This window comes from Rattus norvegicus, chromosome 16 (genome assembly GCF_036323735.1).
Source record: "Rattus norvegicus strain BN/NHsdMcwi chromosome 16, GRCr8, whole genome shotgun sequence".
In the NCBI taxonomy this organism is placed as follows: domain Eukaryota; kingdom Metazoa; phylum Chordata; class Mammalia; order Rodentia; family Muridae; genus Rattus; species Rattus norvegicus.
This window is the reverse complement of record NC_086034.1, coordinates 50,233,279-50,248,646: the sequence shown is the minus strand read 5'-3', so window position 1 is coordinate 50,248,646 and position 15,368 is coordinate 50,233,279. Positions and strand designations below refer to the sequence as shown.

At 43.6% G+C, this 15,368-nt stretch overlaps 1 protein-coding gene across 15 annotated transcripts in view; it reads right to left on the bottom strand.

The window, feature by feature from the left end:
* Tenm3 (teneurin transmembrane protein 3) overlaps positions 1 to 15,368 on the bottom strand; it is a 2,726,621-nt gene that overhangs the window by 462,706 nt on the left and 2,248,547 nt on the right. The gene's annotated exons all lie outside the window — the stretch shown is intronic.

The following is a 15,368-nucleotide window of genomic DNA, read 5'->3' as shown; positions in this document are numbered from 1 at the left end:
CAAATCTTTTTGTTTCTCTGGATTTGTGTGTGTGTGTGTGTGTGTGTGTGTGTGTGTGTGTGTGTGTGTGTGTGTGTGTGTGTGTGAGAGAGAGAGAGAGAGAGAGAGAGAATGTATGTGTGTGTGTGAGAGAGTGTGTATGTATAAGTATGTGATGGTATATGTATATATGTGTGTTTGTGAGAGTGCATGAGTACCTATGTGCTGATGTATGTGTGTATGTGTATGAGTGTGTATGGGTGTTCATTGCTGGTGCATGTGTATATTTGTGTGAGTGTGTATGGATGTGCATTGCTGGTGTATATGCTTATGTCTGAACGGGTATGAGTATGTATATGCTGGTGTATGTGTGTATGTGTGAGTGGGAATGAGTATGTATGTACTAGTCCATGTGTATATGTGTGAGTGTGAGTGTGCATGTAGGTACATGTGTGGAAGCCAGTGGACAGCTTCATTGTTCACTAGGTGTTGTTTACTGTTTTATTTTGAGATGTGGTCTCTCACTTACCTGGGACTTACCATGAGGGCTAGACTAGCTGGCCAGGGACATACAGGTGTTCACCTGTTTGTGTGTCCCCAGGGACAGGACTATAAGCATACATCACCATGCCTGGCGTTTTAAAATAGGTTCTGGGGATCAAATTCAGATCATCTCGGTACCACTTTATTGATTGAGTTTTATGCCTAGTCTTCACATCTGTGCTCTGAGTCATTGGTCTTCTCATCAAAACCTTAGAACAAGCAGGAGAATTAAACAATAAAAAAAAAACCTTACTAACAACCCCAATACTCAAGAGGCGTACGTAGGAAATGGAGAGTTCAAGAAAGTTCCAGAAAAGTCTTAGCTACATAAGGAGATGCTGTATCAAAAAGACAAATAGTGGTGTTCATTAACAACAACAAAACAAACAAACAGAAAGGGGACAGGAGGGAACAGCAAAGGGTTTTAACAAATTGAGTCAGGATATCAAGAGACCGACTGCTAACAATAGTGAGGTCGCCATATTGAAAATGCCATTGTGTTTAAATATGCTGAGAACCCAGTACTGGGGAAGCAAAAATGAAAACCAAATGAAACTCAACGGAGGAGTAAGGTAAATAATCACGGGCCAACAAGACACTTGAATATACTGAAAACATTACCAAGACGTTCCTCTAAAAATAAGGGGGAATGGCATTTATGGTGTTCTATGTTTCAGATGGGCACATGGGCCCAGTTCCCTGTTCTTGCCTTCTGTCCCATGTGGTCTGGTTATCCACAGACAGGCTGTGTTCACGGGGTTCATCATGGTAAACGGAATCCTTTTTTGCAAACCTGTGTTTCCCTCAGTGAAGATGAGGGATCCGGTTCACGTGGAGTGAACTCCAAACCCTGAAGTTCTGGAACTCCCAATGTCAGTGGTTGTACAGGACTGGCCCTGTGACCTAATTCATGACTGTAAGGTCAGTCCTGGGACATCTGATAAAGTCACTGGCTGTGAGCCTAGTCCTTCCATTGCTGTTACTAATCTGGGAGGCTGTAAACTTGGAGCTTGTTTACATTTCTGGAGAAAGACTGCCTGCCACCACAGTCTATAAAGAAGAAACAGACCTCAGTGACAGAAATACGATTTAGAAACAGATTCAGAAACAATATGTTCCTACCCTGCATTTTTTTCCAACTAAAAATATCTATACTGATACAAGCGTAAGGAACAAGACGGTGCAGGAGTTTCAACAATACAAACCCATGTGTAAAGTCTAGCTCTCACTACGTACCACTGATGGGACATGTGGCCTCGAGTGGCTGCATAGTCTCTAAGACTTCGTTTCGTATATTTAAGTTTCTAGCAGGCATACACTGATAACCTGTCATTGGACGGACCATGAAGATTAGATGAGAATAACATAAATGTAAGGTGTTCGGTGTGGTGGTTGGCACATGCATACTTGACGAAATCCAGCTACTGTCATTCGGTCAAGAACGTCGTCCCATGTCCAAGAATATCGTCCCCTATCATTAGACTCAGACTCAAGTCACCTGAGGACACTAGGTGGGTTAAAAAATGGATCAAATCTCGGTCATGGAAGTCAGAAAGTAAGGGATTAAGACAACGCAGAGGGGAACTGGCATTTTGTGATAAATGTTTGAATGGAATTTTAGTTTTGAATTTTTTATGAGCTTATTCAGAAATCCTGTCACTGAATGAGGTGGAAAGTGCAGTCCCCATACCAATGATTTCAAAATGATTTCACATATAACATTATCCAAATATTTATGTCTTGGTTATAGAAAGCGATGGGCAAACACCGGAAGGGCTTTCAAGGACAGCAATAAAACTGATTAAGAGGCTCTAGATTCTAAGAGCTATGCTAGGTTTATTTCAGTAACAACTAGGTGGATACCTGATAACTACCCACAAGGACTTGGAGAATAAAGGATGACTGCCGTTATTCATGCCTCGGTGACCCACAGGCAAAACTGCTATAATAAACATGCACCCTGTCTACTGCCTACAGGACAGTTTTGATCTCAGTCTGAAAAGCGCCGGCCCAACCAAATGGCACCTTCTCCACAGCAGACTCCCAGGGAGGGAGAAACAGGGTCCAGTGTTGGACGGAATACAGTCCCTCAGAGCAGTGCTTCCTCAGAGAGAGGAATGAACAGATTCCCAAAACCACATTTCCTCCTTGAAGTGAATGCGCTCCAAGGGAACAGGGAAGCCAGCGGCAGAGTTGCTTCAGGGTTTCCAAAGAACTTTGCATTCAGTCTGAGAGCCTAAGTGGTGGAAAAATCCTGAAGAACCCCTCCTGGGATCTCAGGAGATAGTCTGGTGAACTGCGTGTTTATAAGGATGGAGGCTTGGCTTCTATCCCCAGAACCCACATAAAAATGTTGGGTGTTGTGGCACAAACTTGTCCCAGCGCTAGGGAAATGAAGCCAGTTGAACCCGTGGGGTTTGCTAACCCATGGGCGTTCGGACTAACTGGTGGGCTCAAGGTTTAGTGAGAGATTCTACCTCAAAGGAAGTACACAGCATTCTTGAAGATGGCATCCTGAGGTTGACTTCTGGACATCCATGAACATATATGAGCATAGAGACCATACACACATGTACCTGCATACACATGAACATGAACATATACATACACACATATCCCAAAAGAGAAACAGACCCTCTTGATGTGATGCAAAGATGCTATAGGCTACTTGGGGCTAGATTTAGCTTCTGACATCACAGGAGTTGGGACCAATGTTGTTACAATCGGTCTGCAAGGCTGCCTGTGCATAAACTCTGGAAGATTTGGTTTCCTGTAAGATTTTTCATCATCGGTGTTTACTATTTGTTTTTAAGCGAACTGAAATGAACTGTATCAAGGCACATAAATATGCCTCACGAGGCATAGACTCACCTAATTCAATGTTTTGACATCTTAAGTTTAGTCATACACCGTTTACTTTAGTGCATATTTATCACGCACTCAGGCACTATGGCTCCATATAAATGCTGTCCGTTAGTTAAGTAAGAATAGGAAACGTGTATTCAATTACTTGGTCCTGGGCTTCTTGGATGTTTTACATTAGAAAGATGGGTAAGTGCATAATTCATACATTTTTAGAGATGGCTCACCTCGGGTGCTTGCTAAGGGGGCTAGGGGCTGCAATTCAGGCTGTGCCCAGTTGTTGCAAATGTCAGTGCCTAGGAGGGGACTTCGTGGCCACAAAGGAAGCCCTTTTAATAATGAGCACAAAGGCTTGGGAGCAAGAAAAGCCATTAAACTCTTTCCTCTGCGCTCGCTAATGGCAGTTATAAAGTGAGGCAGAGAAAGAATTAAAGTGGGGTTGGGCAGCTGATAAAACTGTTACCTTCTCAGATGTCTGCTGAAGCAGGATTCTTTCACCGCTCTTCCTGACCACAAAAGGGCAGTGCAGGCAAGAGTGTTCAGTAGACACACAGAAAGAGTCAGCACCCTCGGTCCCCCGGCTGCCTGCCTGCCAAGTAAGTGTCAAAGCTGGACTTCTGCCACTGTTCTATGCCATGGTGGTGTGTTCAGACTATTGTTAAAGAAACAAACAAACAAACCGCACTCTCAAGGTAAGCTTGTAAATTGCGGCTGCTCGATAAACATTAAACCACAACAACAGTGAGAAGTAAGTCGATTTGGTCTGTGTTTCCTCAGTTGGAAAGGCATTACCAAAGTGCGTCAGCAACTGTCGAGAAGAGAGGATCCCATGCCGGCCACCTCGGCTTCGCTGTAAGACAAATTTAATTTACCACCCATCTCATTAAAAATGGGTGTGCTAGCCAGGCATGGTGGCACACGCCTTTAATCCTGGCACTTGGGAAACAGAGGCTGGTGGATCTTTGTGAGTTCAAGGCCAGCCTGGTCTACCAAGGGAGTCCAGGATACCTAAGGCTATTACACAGAGAAACCCTAATCTTGAGAAAACAAAACTAACCAACCAACCAAAAAAAACCAAAAAACAAAACAAATAAACACATGTACTGTCAGTTAATAAGGATAATGTATATGCTGAGAGGCTTTAATTTAATTTGGTGTAGCACTAGCAAATGACTCTAATTTGTACAAATACCTCCTTCCAAGGTTGGGCGCCATTGAACTTTTCCATAAGCTTCCCAAATGGGCACCGTGGCGGTTTCTACCCCTGTCTAGAGACAGCATTTCTCCTGGTAGGAGGTATATTATTTTAATACTCATTTAATTTTTGGTCCCTCTCCTTCATGGTTACGAGTAGGGAGCCAATTAACGCTGATTACAGAAATTATTTTGCATAATGGACACCTGTCACCTATGGAGCACACTGAGACTACTAACCTAATTTCATGTGGGTCACCAAACAGTCTTGACTACTAACTATCAGGATTCTCCATTGAATCTTCTTTTCCTGCTCTGCCCTCTGCCCCTTCATAACCACCATGACCCCTAGTAACCATGCATGCTGTGAAAATATCACTTCGGAGAGAAGAAATTGTGAATTCCCTGATTTTCATGCTTATGTTTTGGACAATCAAGCATTTCATTGGGTTATTTCTCTGGTACATGGTAGTAAGCATGTAATGTGGAATATATTTTAATTGCTGTGATGTAAATGAGGCTTTGGGGTCATGTTACAGAGTGTTAACTGAAGGATCCAGCTATGACTTTAGCATGCCTGCAGGCCTTTTAAATTGTTATGGGAAACTGCAGCATTCAATTGAGTGGATTCAACAGTGAGCTCCCTTAAGGCTTATTACAGTTTGGCAACATGATGCCAATTTCAACTAATGTACCTAATGCCTTTCCCTCTCATCCTTTATCTACAGAGTCTTCCTAGTGGATACAACTTGAAAACCTCAAAACACCAGGCAGATGAACTATATACTCGACTTGTCTTACTGTTACGCTATTGGCATATGTCCCCAGGGCCCATGGGGCTAGCCTTTGATGGAGTTCACAATGTTACAAGTGCTAAAACACTGCAGGGATAACAGTAATGTGAAACAATATAGAAAGTGCCCAATTATTATAATTGAATTTCTTTTGTTAGAATAGTTTGTGACAAACGTTCCTTAAGGGATGGATCCAAATGATTCAGAGATTCGAGTAGTGAATGCCCAGATTGTTCTACAACACGTACTTACAAAATGTACTCCAAGTTACAAACATGTTTGTGTATGCTCTCATAGGTCAGATGCATTAACCTAGTTTGGAAAACGTATTTCAAATATAAGTGTGGTTTCCTGCCCTATGAGAAACTGTAGGAAGGAAGGGGAACTCCTTTTTTAAGAAAATAAAGTACAGATCAGTGTAATTTATACACACTACCCTAATAGGAAAGCTTGCCTTCCCCTTTGCTTCAGGCAACCCTATTGGCTTCCCAGATAGAGCATGGTACTGCCAGCTCTTCTTCTCATCTTAGCCTTCTCCTACAGTTTGAATCACTACATTCTGCAAGATCTGTAGAATTTGGAAAGCAAATGACAATGTTACCAGATCTCTGGCCCCTCCCACCACCATAAACTACACAGGAACATCTTTTGTGGACACTGCCACCAAGAGCATGAAACAGGCTTTGGTGAGGTAAGGACCACACATCATGGAAATCAGGTACCGTGACCCAGACACATACCCAGGGCTGCAGATGAACAGCCGTGCTCTCCTGGGAGTTACCCTCCCAGGGAAGGTCAAGATGGAGAAGCAGGAAAGAGCACTTGGCAGAAGCTAAGGGGGTAGGACGGGAAACCAGAAACAGGATGTCTCTGAAAGCATCTAGTTAAATAGAGGATAAATTATGGCTAAAATGTCAGGAAACTGAATGCCATCGGAACAGATTCTGAAGAAACTCTCTCCCTGCGAGAATGGTTTATTAGTCTAATCGCACCTAATTTTCTAGTTCAACAAATGCTCCGCTAGAGTGTTTATGGCACACTTTGAAGCACTAAACATTTCGGTGGCACACTGAAAGGAATAAAAGATTCCAAACAGCATTGAAAAGTCACACACAATTATAATGCAATTATTTCTATAGTAAATCAATGCCTCACAGTTTCAGTAAAGAAGAAAGGGGCTTCATTCCTCCACTTGCTGGTGGTTGAAGCTTGTTACTTGTTAACAATCTGGGGCTTTCTAAAGCAGAGTGGTTCATTATCTTCCTCATCATCCCCCCTCTTCTATTTTCAAGGGGGAATGGCTGTGTGTCAGTAAACACGTAAGAAATTCTGGAACTGCCGTGACTGTGCGATGCTAAATGGTGTGGCCACATGTACTGTTTCACGTAGCATGTTCACCAACAGCACAGCTGAACTTTCTGCAGGCTGGACCCCTCACCAACCTGGGTCTCCCACCTACAGTGAGTGGGAGAAGACGGGGGCGGGGCTGACTACTGACTGATGGCTGTCACTTCACCGGCCGCTCTCACTCAGGGTCAACTCATGAAGACACCCAGCCTCAGTGGTTAACACTATTCCAGAACCACAATATAGCTACCCAACCCATGAATCTCTTGTGTGTATCCGCACAACACAGTTTTAAGCAACATTGCTGTTCTTTCCAGCTGAACTCTATTTGGGGTATAATGACTGGAAAAAGGAAAGACTGATTCTAAATAAATTCTCCCATATGCCATCAATTGTTTTTTATCTAATTACCATGGCCCTTCTCTACTTCAAATTTTAGGCATCTCAGTAGAGGAATATACTGCAATGATGTTTTTCGTTTGTTTCGTTTTTGAGACAAAGATTTCTCTATTTAGTCCTGGAACACACTCTGTAGACCGGGGGCCTCAACTCAGAGATCTACCTGCCTCTGCATCAGGAGTCCTAGGATAAAAGGAGTGTGCTACCAAACCCGGCTGCATACTATTTGTTAAATGTCTTCTACATAGTAAGTCTTCAATCATGTTTTGTGATTTACATGTGACTTGGTGTCAAGTAAACCCTAGCAACACCATACAGATGATTTTATTAAAAAATTTTAATTTTCTTGAAAGGAAGAAAAAAATGTTTGCAGGTTATCACTTCCTACCAGACAATGTTTGGTTCAAGGACTTCTGTGCATTTTGTCCACGTCCCGACCTGATAGTCTTTGTGCCGCACTCCAATACCTCCTCGTGGATGTGGGAATGGGACAGTTAGAGCAAGGAGCGCACTATGGCGAAATCACGCTGTGCTTACTTGTCTCTATGGCTTTTAGTCGGGTAAAATTTATATGTCCAAAAAAAGTAACAGCAGAGTGAAAATATTCTAATGATAAACATGTAAAATAAAAGCAAGAGAGGAAAGCTTTGGGTCAAACATTAGCCACTAAAAAATATCACTGTGTCCAGTTCAGGTGATGAATTTTACATCCTTGGATGATAGCGTCATAAAATATTTCTGAGTACAGACTAGAAATCAACATAAGCTTGGTGTAGTGGTAGAGGCTTTTATCCCAGCATGTACGGGAGAGAGAGGGCGATGCAAAGCTTAGATCTTGCCTGGCCGATAGAGTGAATTCAGTCTACCTTGGGCTTCTTAGAGAGACCCTGCATCAAAATAAAACAAGGGTTAGGGAAAAGTTGGAGGTGTAGCTCAGTGGTAGAGGTTTTTGTACCATCGTAAGACTCAATGTTCAGTCCCCAGTATAATACAAGTAAATAATGAAACACCAAAACCTCTGTCTACAACTACATCATACTAAGAACTTAACAACATTTGCTTTGTATGCATCGCTTCATTTAATTTCTAGAGAGAATGCATGTCAACTACTTCATGAACCCTTATTTACATATAAGAAAACTTTGACTCAGGAATTAAGTAACTCATTCAGGGTCGCACAGCTCCTACACAGGACAGCACAGGCTCCAAACCGGATCTGGGTTATTTCAATTCAGTTCATGTGTCTGGAGTATGCATTAGACATGGTGCATGCATGCAAACTAGGTACAATCCGGTGCAAGGTAACGCCAGTTCTTGTATTTGACTGTGAAAGCTTTTAAGGTCGATCATGAGCAGGGGCAGTAATATTAGCCTGATGCCATAATGTTGTTCAGTGGGGCTTTGGTAAAGTCCCGACATTTGATAGCTACGGACAGTTGTGGGTCCCAGCATGGTAACCAGGATATAAAAGCGCAGTTGGACAGGCTGATGCTCAAACACTGGAGCCGATGCAAATCACCTCAGTGATTAGTTTTCACACGAAAGAGAAATGGCACGTACATACACTGATTTTGGTAAGTTAGGCTTAATCCAAAACCAACCTCTACTGGTGTTTTTCATGACACGGTGTATAAAAGAAACCAATTTCATAAGCAAAATTAAGATAGGTTTCCCATCAACAAAGAATGCTGAAGTCCACATAACTAATCACCCATAAAACCTATTACAAACAAACACCAAGAAAAAGCTCAAAAAGCATACAAGAGGACGAAATTTCCACCCGGGTGGATGATAAAGTGAGGTATATCAAAAGTCAACTGAGCTGGAAAAATGACAGGCTAGGAAGAGGTGCTTAGAGTGATGTGTGCTCGGGACCTCCATCAGTCAAAGGGATGACTCCCAGACATGGGCATTTCAGGTCGTCATACCTGGAAGCCCAGTTCTTAATGACAGAAGTCTGTCTCCTCCCATGGAAATGAGAAAGAATGCCTCCAGACCCATGCTCACCAGGAAAAACGACCTGTCACCTGAGGAGCTCTCAACCCGCACCTTGAAAAAGCCCTGGCTATCTTTCCATTTTAGAAGTAAATAAAATACAGATTCCTCATGCATTCCTCAATATCGTCTTCAGTGTCAGTGTGTTGGCTTCAAGTGCGTATCTTCTTATCATTGTTTTTGGCCAATCATAACTCATGACGCCTTTCTATTTGGCTTTCTAAAGAAAAAATGACATTCTGCTTGTTAAAGGAAATGACACTACCGACTTAAGGAGACAAACTACATTCTTCCATGATGAATTTCAGGGTTAGAACTGCTAATGCAAGGACCCTTGGCAAAGTAGAGCTGCCCCTGCAATATTCAAAGATGCTTCAAAAAAATCTGCACACAAATGAAAGATGACCCACAAGTAACAACCCTCAGGGCTGCTACAGCTATAGGGGCCAGATCACAGAAGCATCTTTGCCTCCGTTATAAGCCCGGGATTCGAACCCAGAACCTCTTGCATGTACAGCAATTACCACCAACTCTACTCTCAGACCCCCGAAGCATTTGTGTATGTGGCAGAGCGGAATACATGCACATCTGTGTGGTGGCCAGAGGTTGATGTAGGGTGTCTTCCTCAGTTAAGCCCAACGTATTTCCTGAGACCAAGTCTCTCAGTCAATCTAGAGCTCATGGATTGAGCTAAGTTACTGGGTCAATGGGCTTCAGTGGTCAGCCCATCTCCGGTGATGATATTGTAGACAGGTAACCCGAGCTCAGTTTTCTGTGTGAGTGCTGGGAGACTGAGTTCAGCTATTCGTACCCACAAGGCAAGCATTCTATTGACAGAGCCACAGTTTGCACCCCCATGAGTATACCCGTAACACCAGCACCCAGAGAGTTAAAGGCAAGAAGACTGTATGTTTCAAGCTAGCCTAGATTGACTTCCAGGCTAGCCTGGGCTACAGAGAAACACTCTCAAGAACAAAATACAAAGCCGGGAGTAGTGGTTGAGAGTTTTAATCCCAGCTCACTGGAGGCAGAGGCAGGGAAGAACTCTGCCAGCCTGAGCTATGTAGTGAGTTCTAGGACAGCCTGACACAGAGACGCCCTGCCTCAAAACAAACACACAATTTGCAGAGAAGGAGGAAAAAGAAAATCAGCAGTCTCAGCAAATAGAGCACTGGTCTAGCATCCATAAGGACTGACATTCAGTACCCAGTACTAGGGGGAAACAACAACAACAAAGCAAGCAGAGTTATCTTTCCCTCCAATACTTTAAGGTAGCTGCCTAGTGGTTTGCTAAAACAACCCAAACTACTGCTCAAAATAAAATGTGTGGTTCGCCAAGGGTTCTTGGGGTCTGACTTTTTTCTTTTCTTTACCACCTTTTTCTTTCTGTCACTAAAATTCAAAAGTCACAGTACCAGACACCACGGAAGCAGTATCTAGCAGTCATTAAGTTCAGAGAATCTCCCCGCCCTGTTTCTATAGCTGGATGCTGAACTATTGTCATTTGGTCGCATGCTATTGTCACTTGGCCTCCGGCTCACAGCCCATCATCTAGGGAGGTCGAGGCAGGAACCGGGAGGCAAGGGCTGGGGGAGGAACCGTGGAGCAGTGCTGACCACTGGCTTCCTCTCCCTTGGATTGCTCAGCTTCATTCCTTAAACAGCGAGGGACCACCTGCCTAGGCAGGGCACAGCCTACCCTTCCCGCTCCCCACCACACCGATGCGCACTAAGGAGAGGCTTCGGAGGAGTGGCCGCGGCATCTCCTCAGCTGAGATTCCCCCATTCCAGGTGGGCCCACGTTGGGGTTGGGTCGACGACAAAAAAATAACCAACACACTAGCGGATTCATTCCGTCACTTCAAAAGAAGAAAAAAGTTTTTAAAAATTAGTAATAGATAGACAGACAGACAGATAAATAAAACCAGCCTGTCATTTATGAAAGGGCAGTGGTGTATTCTACTGTGGACGGTGTTATGGAAGGAAGACCCTTCTTTTTCTCTAAGCTCCCAGAAGTGGGACTCTAAGGAGACACTGCTAACCATGTATCTCTTCTTCATCCAATCGATTATTCATGAGTTGAAAATAATTAAAGAAAAAAAAACCCTAGAAATTGACAGTAGTATTTTTCTCGCTAACCTCAATTAACTTCAGCCTCTCTCCCAAATATCAGCGTGCTGCTTGTCAAAATTGTACCTTGGGCTGAGAGCCCAGGTAAGAGACAGCTAATAATAGAGGGGGCTGTGTTATGTTTGCAGACGTTATTTAAAAATACAAACAGTTCTGTGCAGGCAAATACCAAGTTTGGCTGTAACTTTAAGTAGAGGAAGGAAGACATTTTGGAGGAACCCACTGGGCAGTGGGAGACAGATGGAAACTGTGGTTGGTAACCCCACAAAAAATGTCTCTACCTGTTGGAAACATCTGCATGGAGAGGTTTAAAGAAAGTTCAAAGTGATATGAGAAATGGCAAAAAAGGTAAACACTCATGTAATTATCTTTCCTACTAAAGTAGTCCTTTTCGGTTTCCTTTGAAATGTGTACACACACACACACACACACACACACACACACTCACACTCACAAAACTAGCTATTGATATCTATGACTTTGAAAGTAAAAACATTCTCTTGGATGTGCAGACCACAGTTAACAATGGCAAATATAAGACAGGAGCAGAATAGACCCTCACTTGCCGTGACCCCCACCCTCCACAATTCGGCATAAGCAGTCATCGTCCTGGGTAGCACTTTTCAAAATGCTTAGCCGTACCGTTAGGCCTGTGGCCCAGCAGTGTGAACCCTGTATTGATGTATCTTTATTTTGTTAAGATATGAGCCTTCAGATCTCATACCCCTACATACAGGAAAGGACAAATCGGTTACTTCTGTCCTCTTTCGCAATATCTTGGAATGGCCACTTTACAGGGGCTATCCCAAAAGCTCTTGCCTGTCTCTGGGATATGTTCTTCTAGCTGGGCTGCCTTGTTTGGCTTCAGTGGGAGAGAAACAGCCTCACAGATACATGATGAACCAGGGTTGGGGAATAACCAGTGGGGATTCAACCCACTCAGAGGAGATGAAGAGAGGGTCGGGAGGAAGGATTCTGGGAAGGGGTGATGGGGAAGGAGGGGCAGTGAGCAGGATGCAAAGTGAATAAGTTAAAGAAAATAAAAATTTAAAAACCAATCACACTGTAATACTGTGGCAAGGGATCTTACAGAACCGTCACACAAATAGAGACAATTTAGAAGTGTTAAAAAAAAGGCCACTTTAATATATCACCTCTTCCTCCTCCCTCCTCTTCTTCCCTTTCCCTCTCCTTCCTTTCCTTTTCCTTCTCTATCCTCACTTTCTTCCTCTTTTTTGGGAGGTGTGGGGTGGGGGGAGAGTAGGAAGCAAAGAACTGTCTTGACGAATGATCTCCTAGAGCACATTTCACAGCGTTCCCACCAAGAACCACTCTGCTTGTAGTGTAATGGAGAACACACCCTAATAGCATGGTGGGGCCTGGCTTTCCCTAACCTGGCCAGCCACCCTACCATCCTTTGCACGCACAGCCATCAGTCACTGCGGTCACGTGACCACAGCGGGTAATTTGATTTACTTGTCTCATTTTTTACGACAGGGGATAATAACACCTTGCCTCTGTGGAAGTAACAGCTTGGTCTAAATCATCCCAAGGTGCCTGCTACCCTGAAGATCTATAAGTTAGGATTTCTCAAAGACAGAAAGTATTCTTTCCCTAATTTCTATGACCTTGATCCACAGCAAAGAGTCTCTGCTCCTCTGTAATATGAACAAAGAGAAGCTCCGAGTGGCGGACCATCTTCTGTGTTCCTCAGAAAATGAGGCTGTGGCATCGTTATCTCATTGGGTAAAAATAAATGAATTCCAAATCCATATTCTTCAATGATAGCAACAGAGGCTCCCGCTTCCTCTTCCTTTGTTCCACATTGGTTCAATCAAGTTGTGAAGAGTTTTGTCAAGTCTTAGCGTTAGCATTTCAGAAAGTGGCCAATTAAGCTCTTTGAATCGCAGACCTACAGATGTACAGATGCCTTTGCTTCAACCTTTTCCCAAATTCCAACGAACTGGAAGTTAATAACGAGGAGAAACTAGAGTAACTGAAAAACTTGTGCAGATCAGTAGATAATTTAGTGCTTTCGACCCCCAGTCCCCATTCCTTCCTGTGAGTCTTCAACAGTTCCCAGCCAAGCTGTGCCTCTGCTCCACTTTCCTGAGCACCTATTTTGCAACCAGTCCTCTGCCCCTGCACATGTCTTCCTAACATGTGTTAATCATGTTTAATCAATCTCTCTGTCTCTGTCTCTGTCTCTCTGTCTCTCTTTCTCTCTTTCACACACACACACATTCACACACATGTACCACACACACACATACACATACATGCAACACACACACACATACACACACATCTTTACTTAGATACTCCTTCCTTCCTCCCTCCACACACCCTTCTTACTTACTCCTTCCTTCCTGCCCCCTCTCTGTGTGTGTGTGACTACACCTCAAACTTCTCAAAACCCCTTAAACCTAGTAAATAGAGATCCATTTTTTCACTAAATGTTTCTTTTTCTGTTTCCTGTTCTCCTGACTAGAACATAGAAGCCAACAATGGGGCCATGCATGTCCTACCTGAATACAAAGAAAACTCACACAAAACCCCAGGATTTTCCAACCTGTGCCTACCTGAGGCAGCTTCTGGAATAAGAACAGTTCAAATATCTGTAGTTGAAGAGAAAGTCTACTCTGCCTCTTTCTGCTCACCGGAAGGCCTGGGGTTTCTGTCAGCACAACAGGCTCTTCTGAAGAGTTTACACATTTATTCATGTAATGACCATAATGAAAAATGCCTTTTAGACATGTAGAAATAGCTTAGTCAGGCTCCTCACTACACCCGAGACTGCCCCAGATAACCAGAACTCAATGGTGTCACTCACTTCAGATAACCAGACACAGTTCTAGGGTTCCAGGACACCCAGTGCACAGTATATAAGCAGAGACCAAGAGCAATGCTCTGTTCTGCACACCTGCAGAGACGCCACTTTGATCTACCCTGTGGCTGCAGAGTACCCCCAGGACCTGACCCTCCAATCAGAGACTTCTGTTAGGGACTGACTCTGGCCTTGAGCTACGATATGTCTCACAAGTGAGCGGCCTTGGGGAGACATCTAGGCTTAGCACTGTAGTGTGTGTGATAACCTCAGCATAATAAATTATAACCTCTGTTATATTAACTGTGAGTATCTACCTTCTTGTTTGAGACGGTTCATTATTTAAATCTGTATCAAAGACCTCCTAGGCACCGGGCTCTGTGTTATACACCAGGCCTTGAAGGGTGGGGCAGGTACCTTGTCCTCAATAAGTTTTAGTTCAGTGGAAATAGACAAACATGGCCACGAGATCGAACTGAAGGAAGAGCAGTGAGTGAAGTGAGCTCATGTGCTGGCTGGTTCTCTCTGAAATCAAGGTAAGATAGACGCACCCCTGGTCAAAGGCTGAGAGATAAAGTACCAAGAGTACCAAGGGACTGCACAAAATGGTAGCCATAGAGTAGGCCTGGGAACTGCGTGGGCCATGGAGCGGAGAGGAAGCCATAGGAAGCCCTTTGTGTGACTAGGGGAAAAAATAGGTGCTGAGGGAGGAACTGAGTCACTCAAGCTGTTGTAGAGCCCCTGCCCTAGGACAGAAGCACTACAGTTGTGCTGAACCCTGGTTACTCACAAATGGCCTAGTCAGACATTCTCTGCAGCCAGTGCCCGAAGGCTGTTTCTATTCTTCCTTTGTATCTACCATGAAACAATCTGCTCTCTCTGGCCTTGCCACCTAAAAGAGACTAAATGAGAAAAATAGGGAATGTCAATCCCACAAGGAGCTATTACGAGGGGATGGCGAATGCAAGGAGCTATTTTTAGCTCTAAGGCTGATACTCAGTTCTTAGAAACCCAGGGAAATGTGTCTCGATGCTAGGCACCTGGATGGACGAGGTCCTTGAGAACAAAAGGAGCTTTAGTCTGAGAGACAATGAAGAAGCAGTCAGAGCCCCCCACTTTCATTCTGTCCTCTAGAAAGCAAATCCAGAATAAAATAACCCTTCTATTTTAAAGAGCACCTTTACTTCAGAGAGCAGAATTCAGAAAAAAAAAGAATTTAACCGCTTCCTAAATTACCTAATAACTTTCTAGAACATTTATTTGGGGATGGGAACAAACCATATAAAATTACCAAGTTCC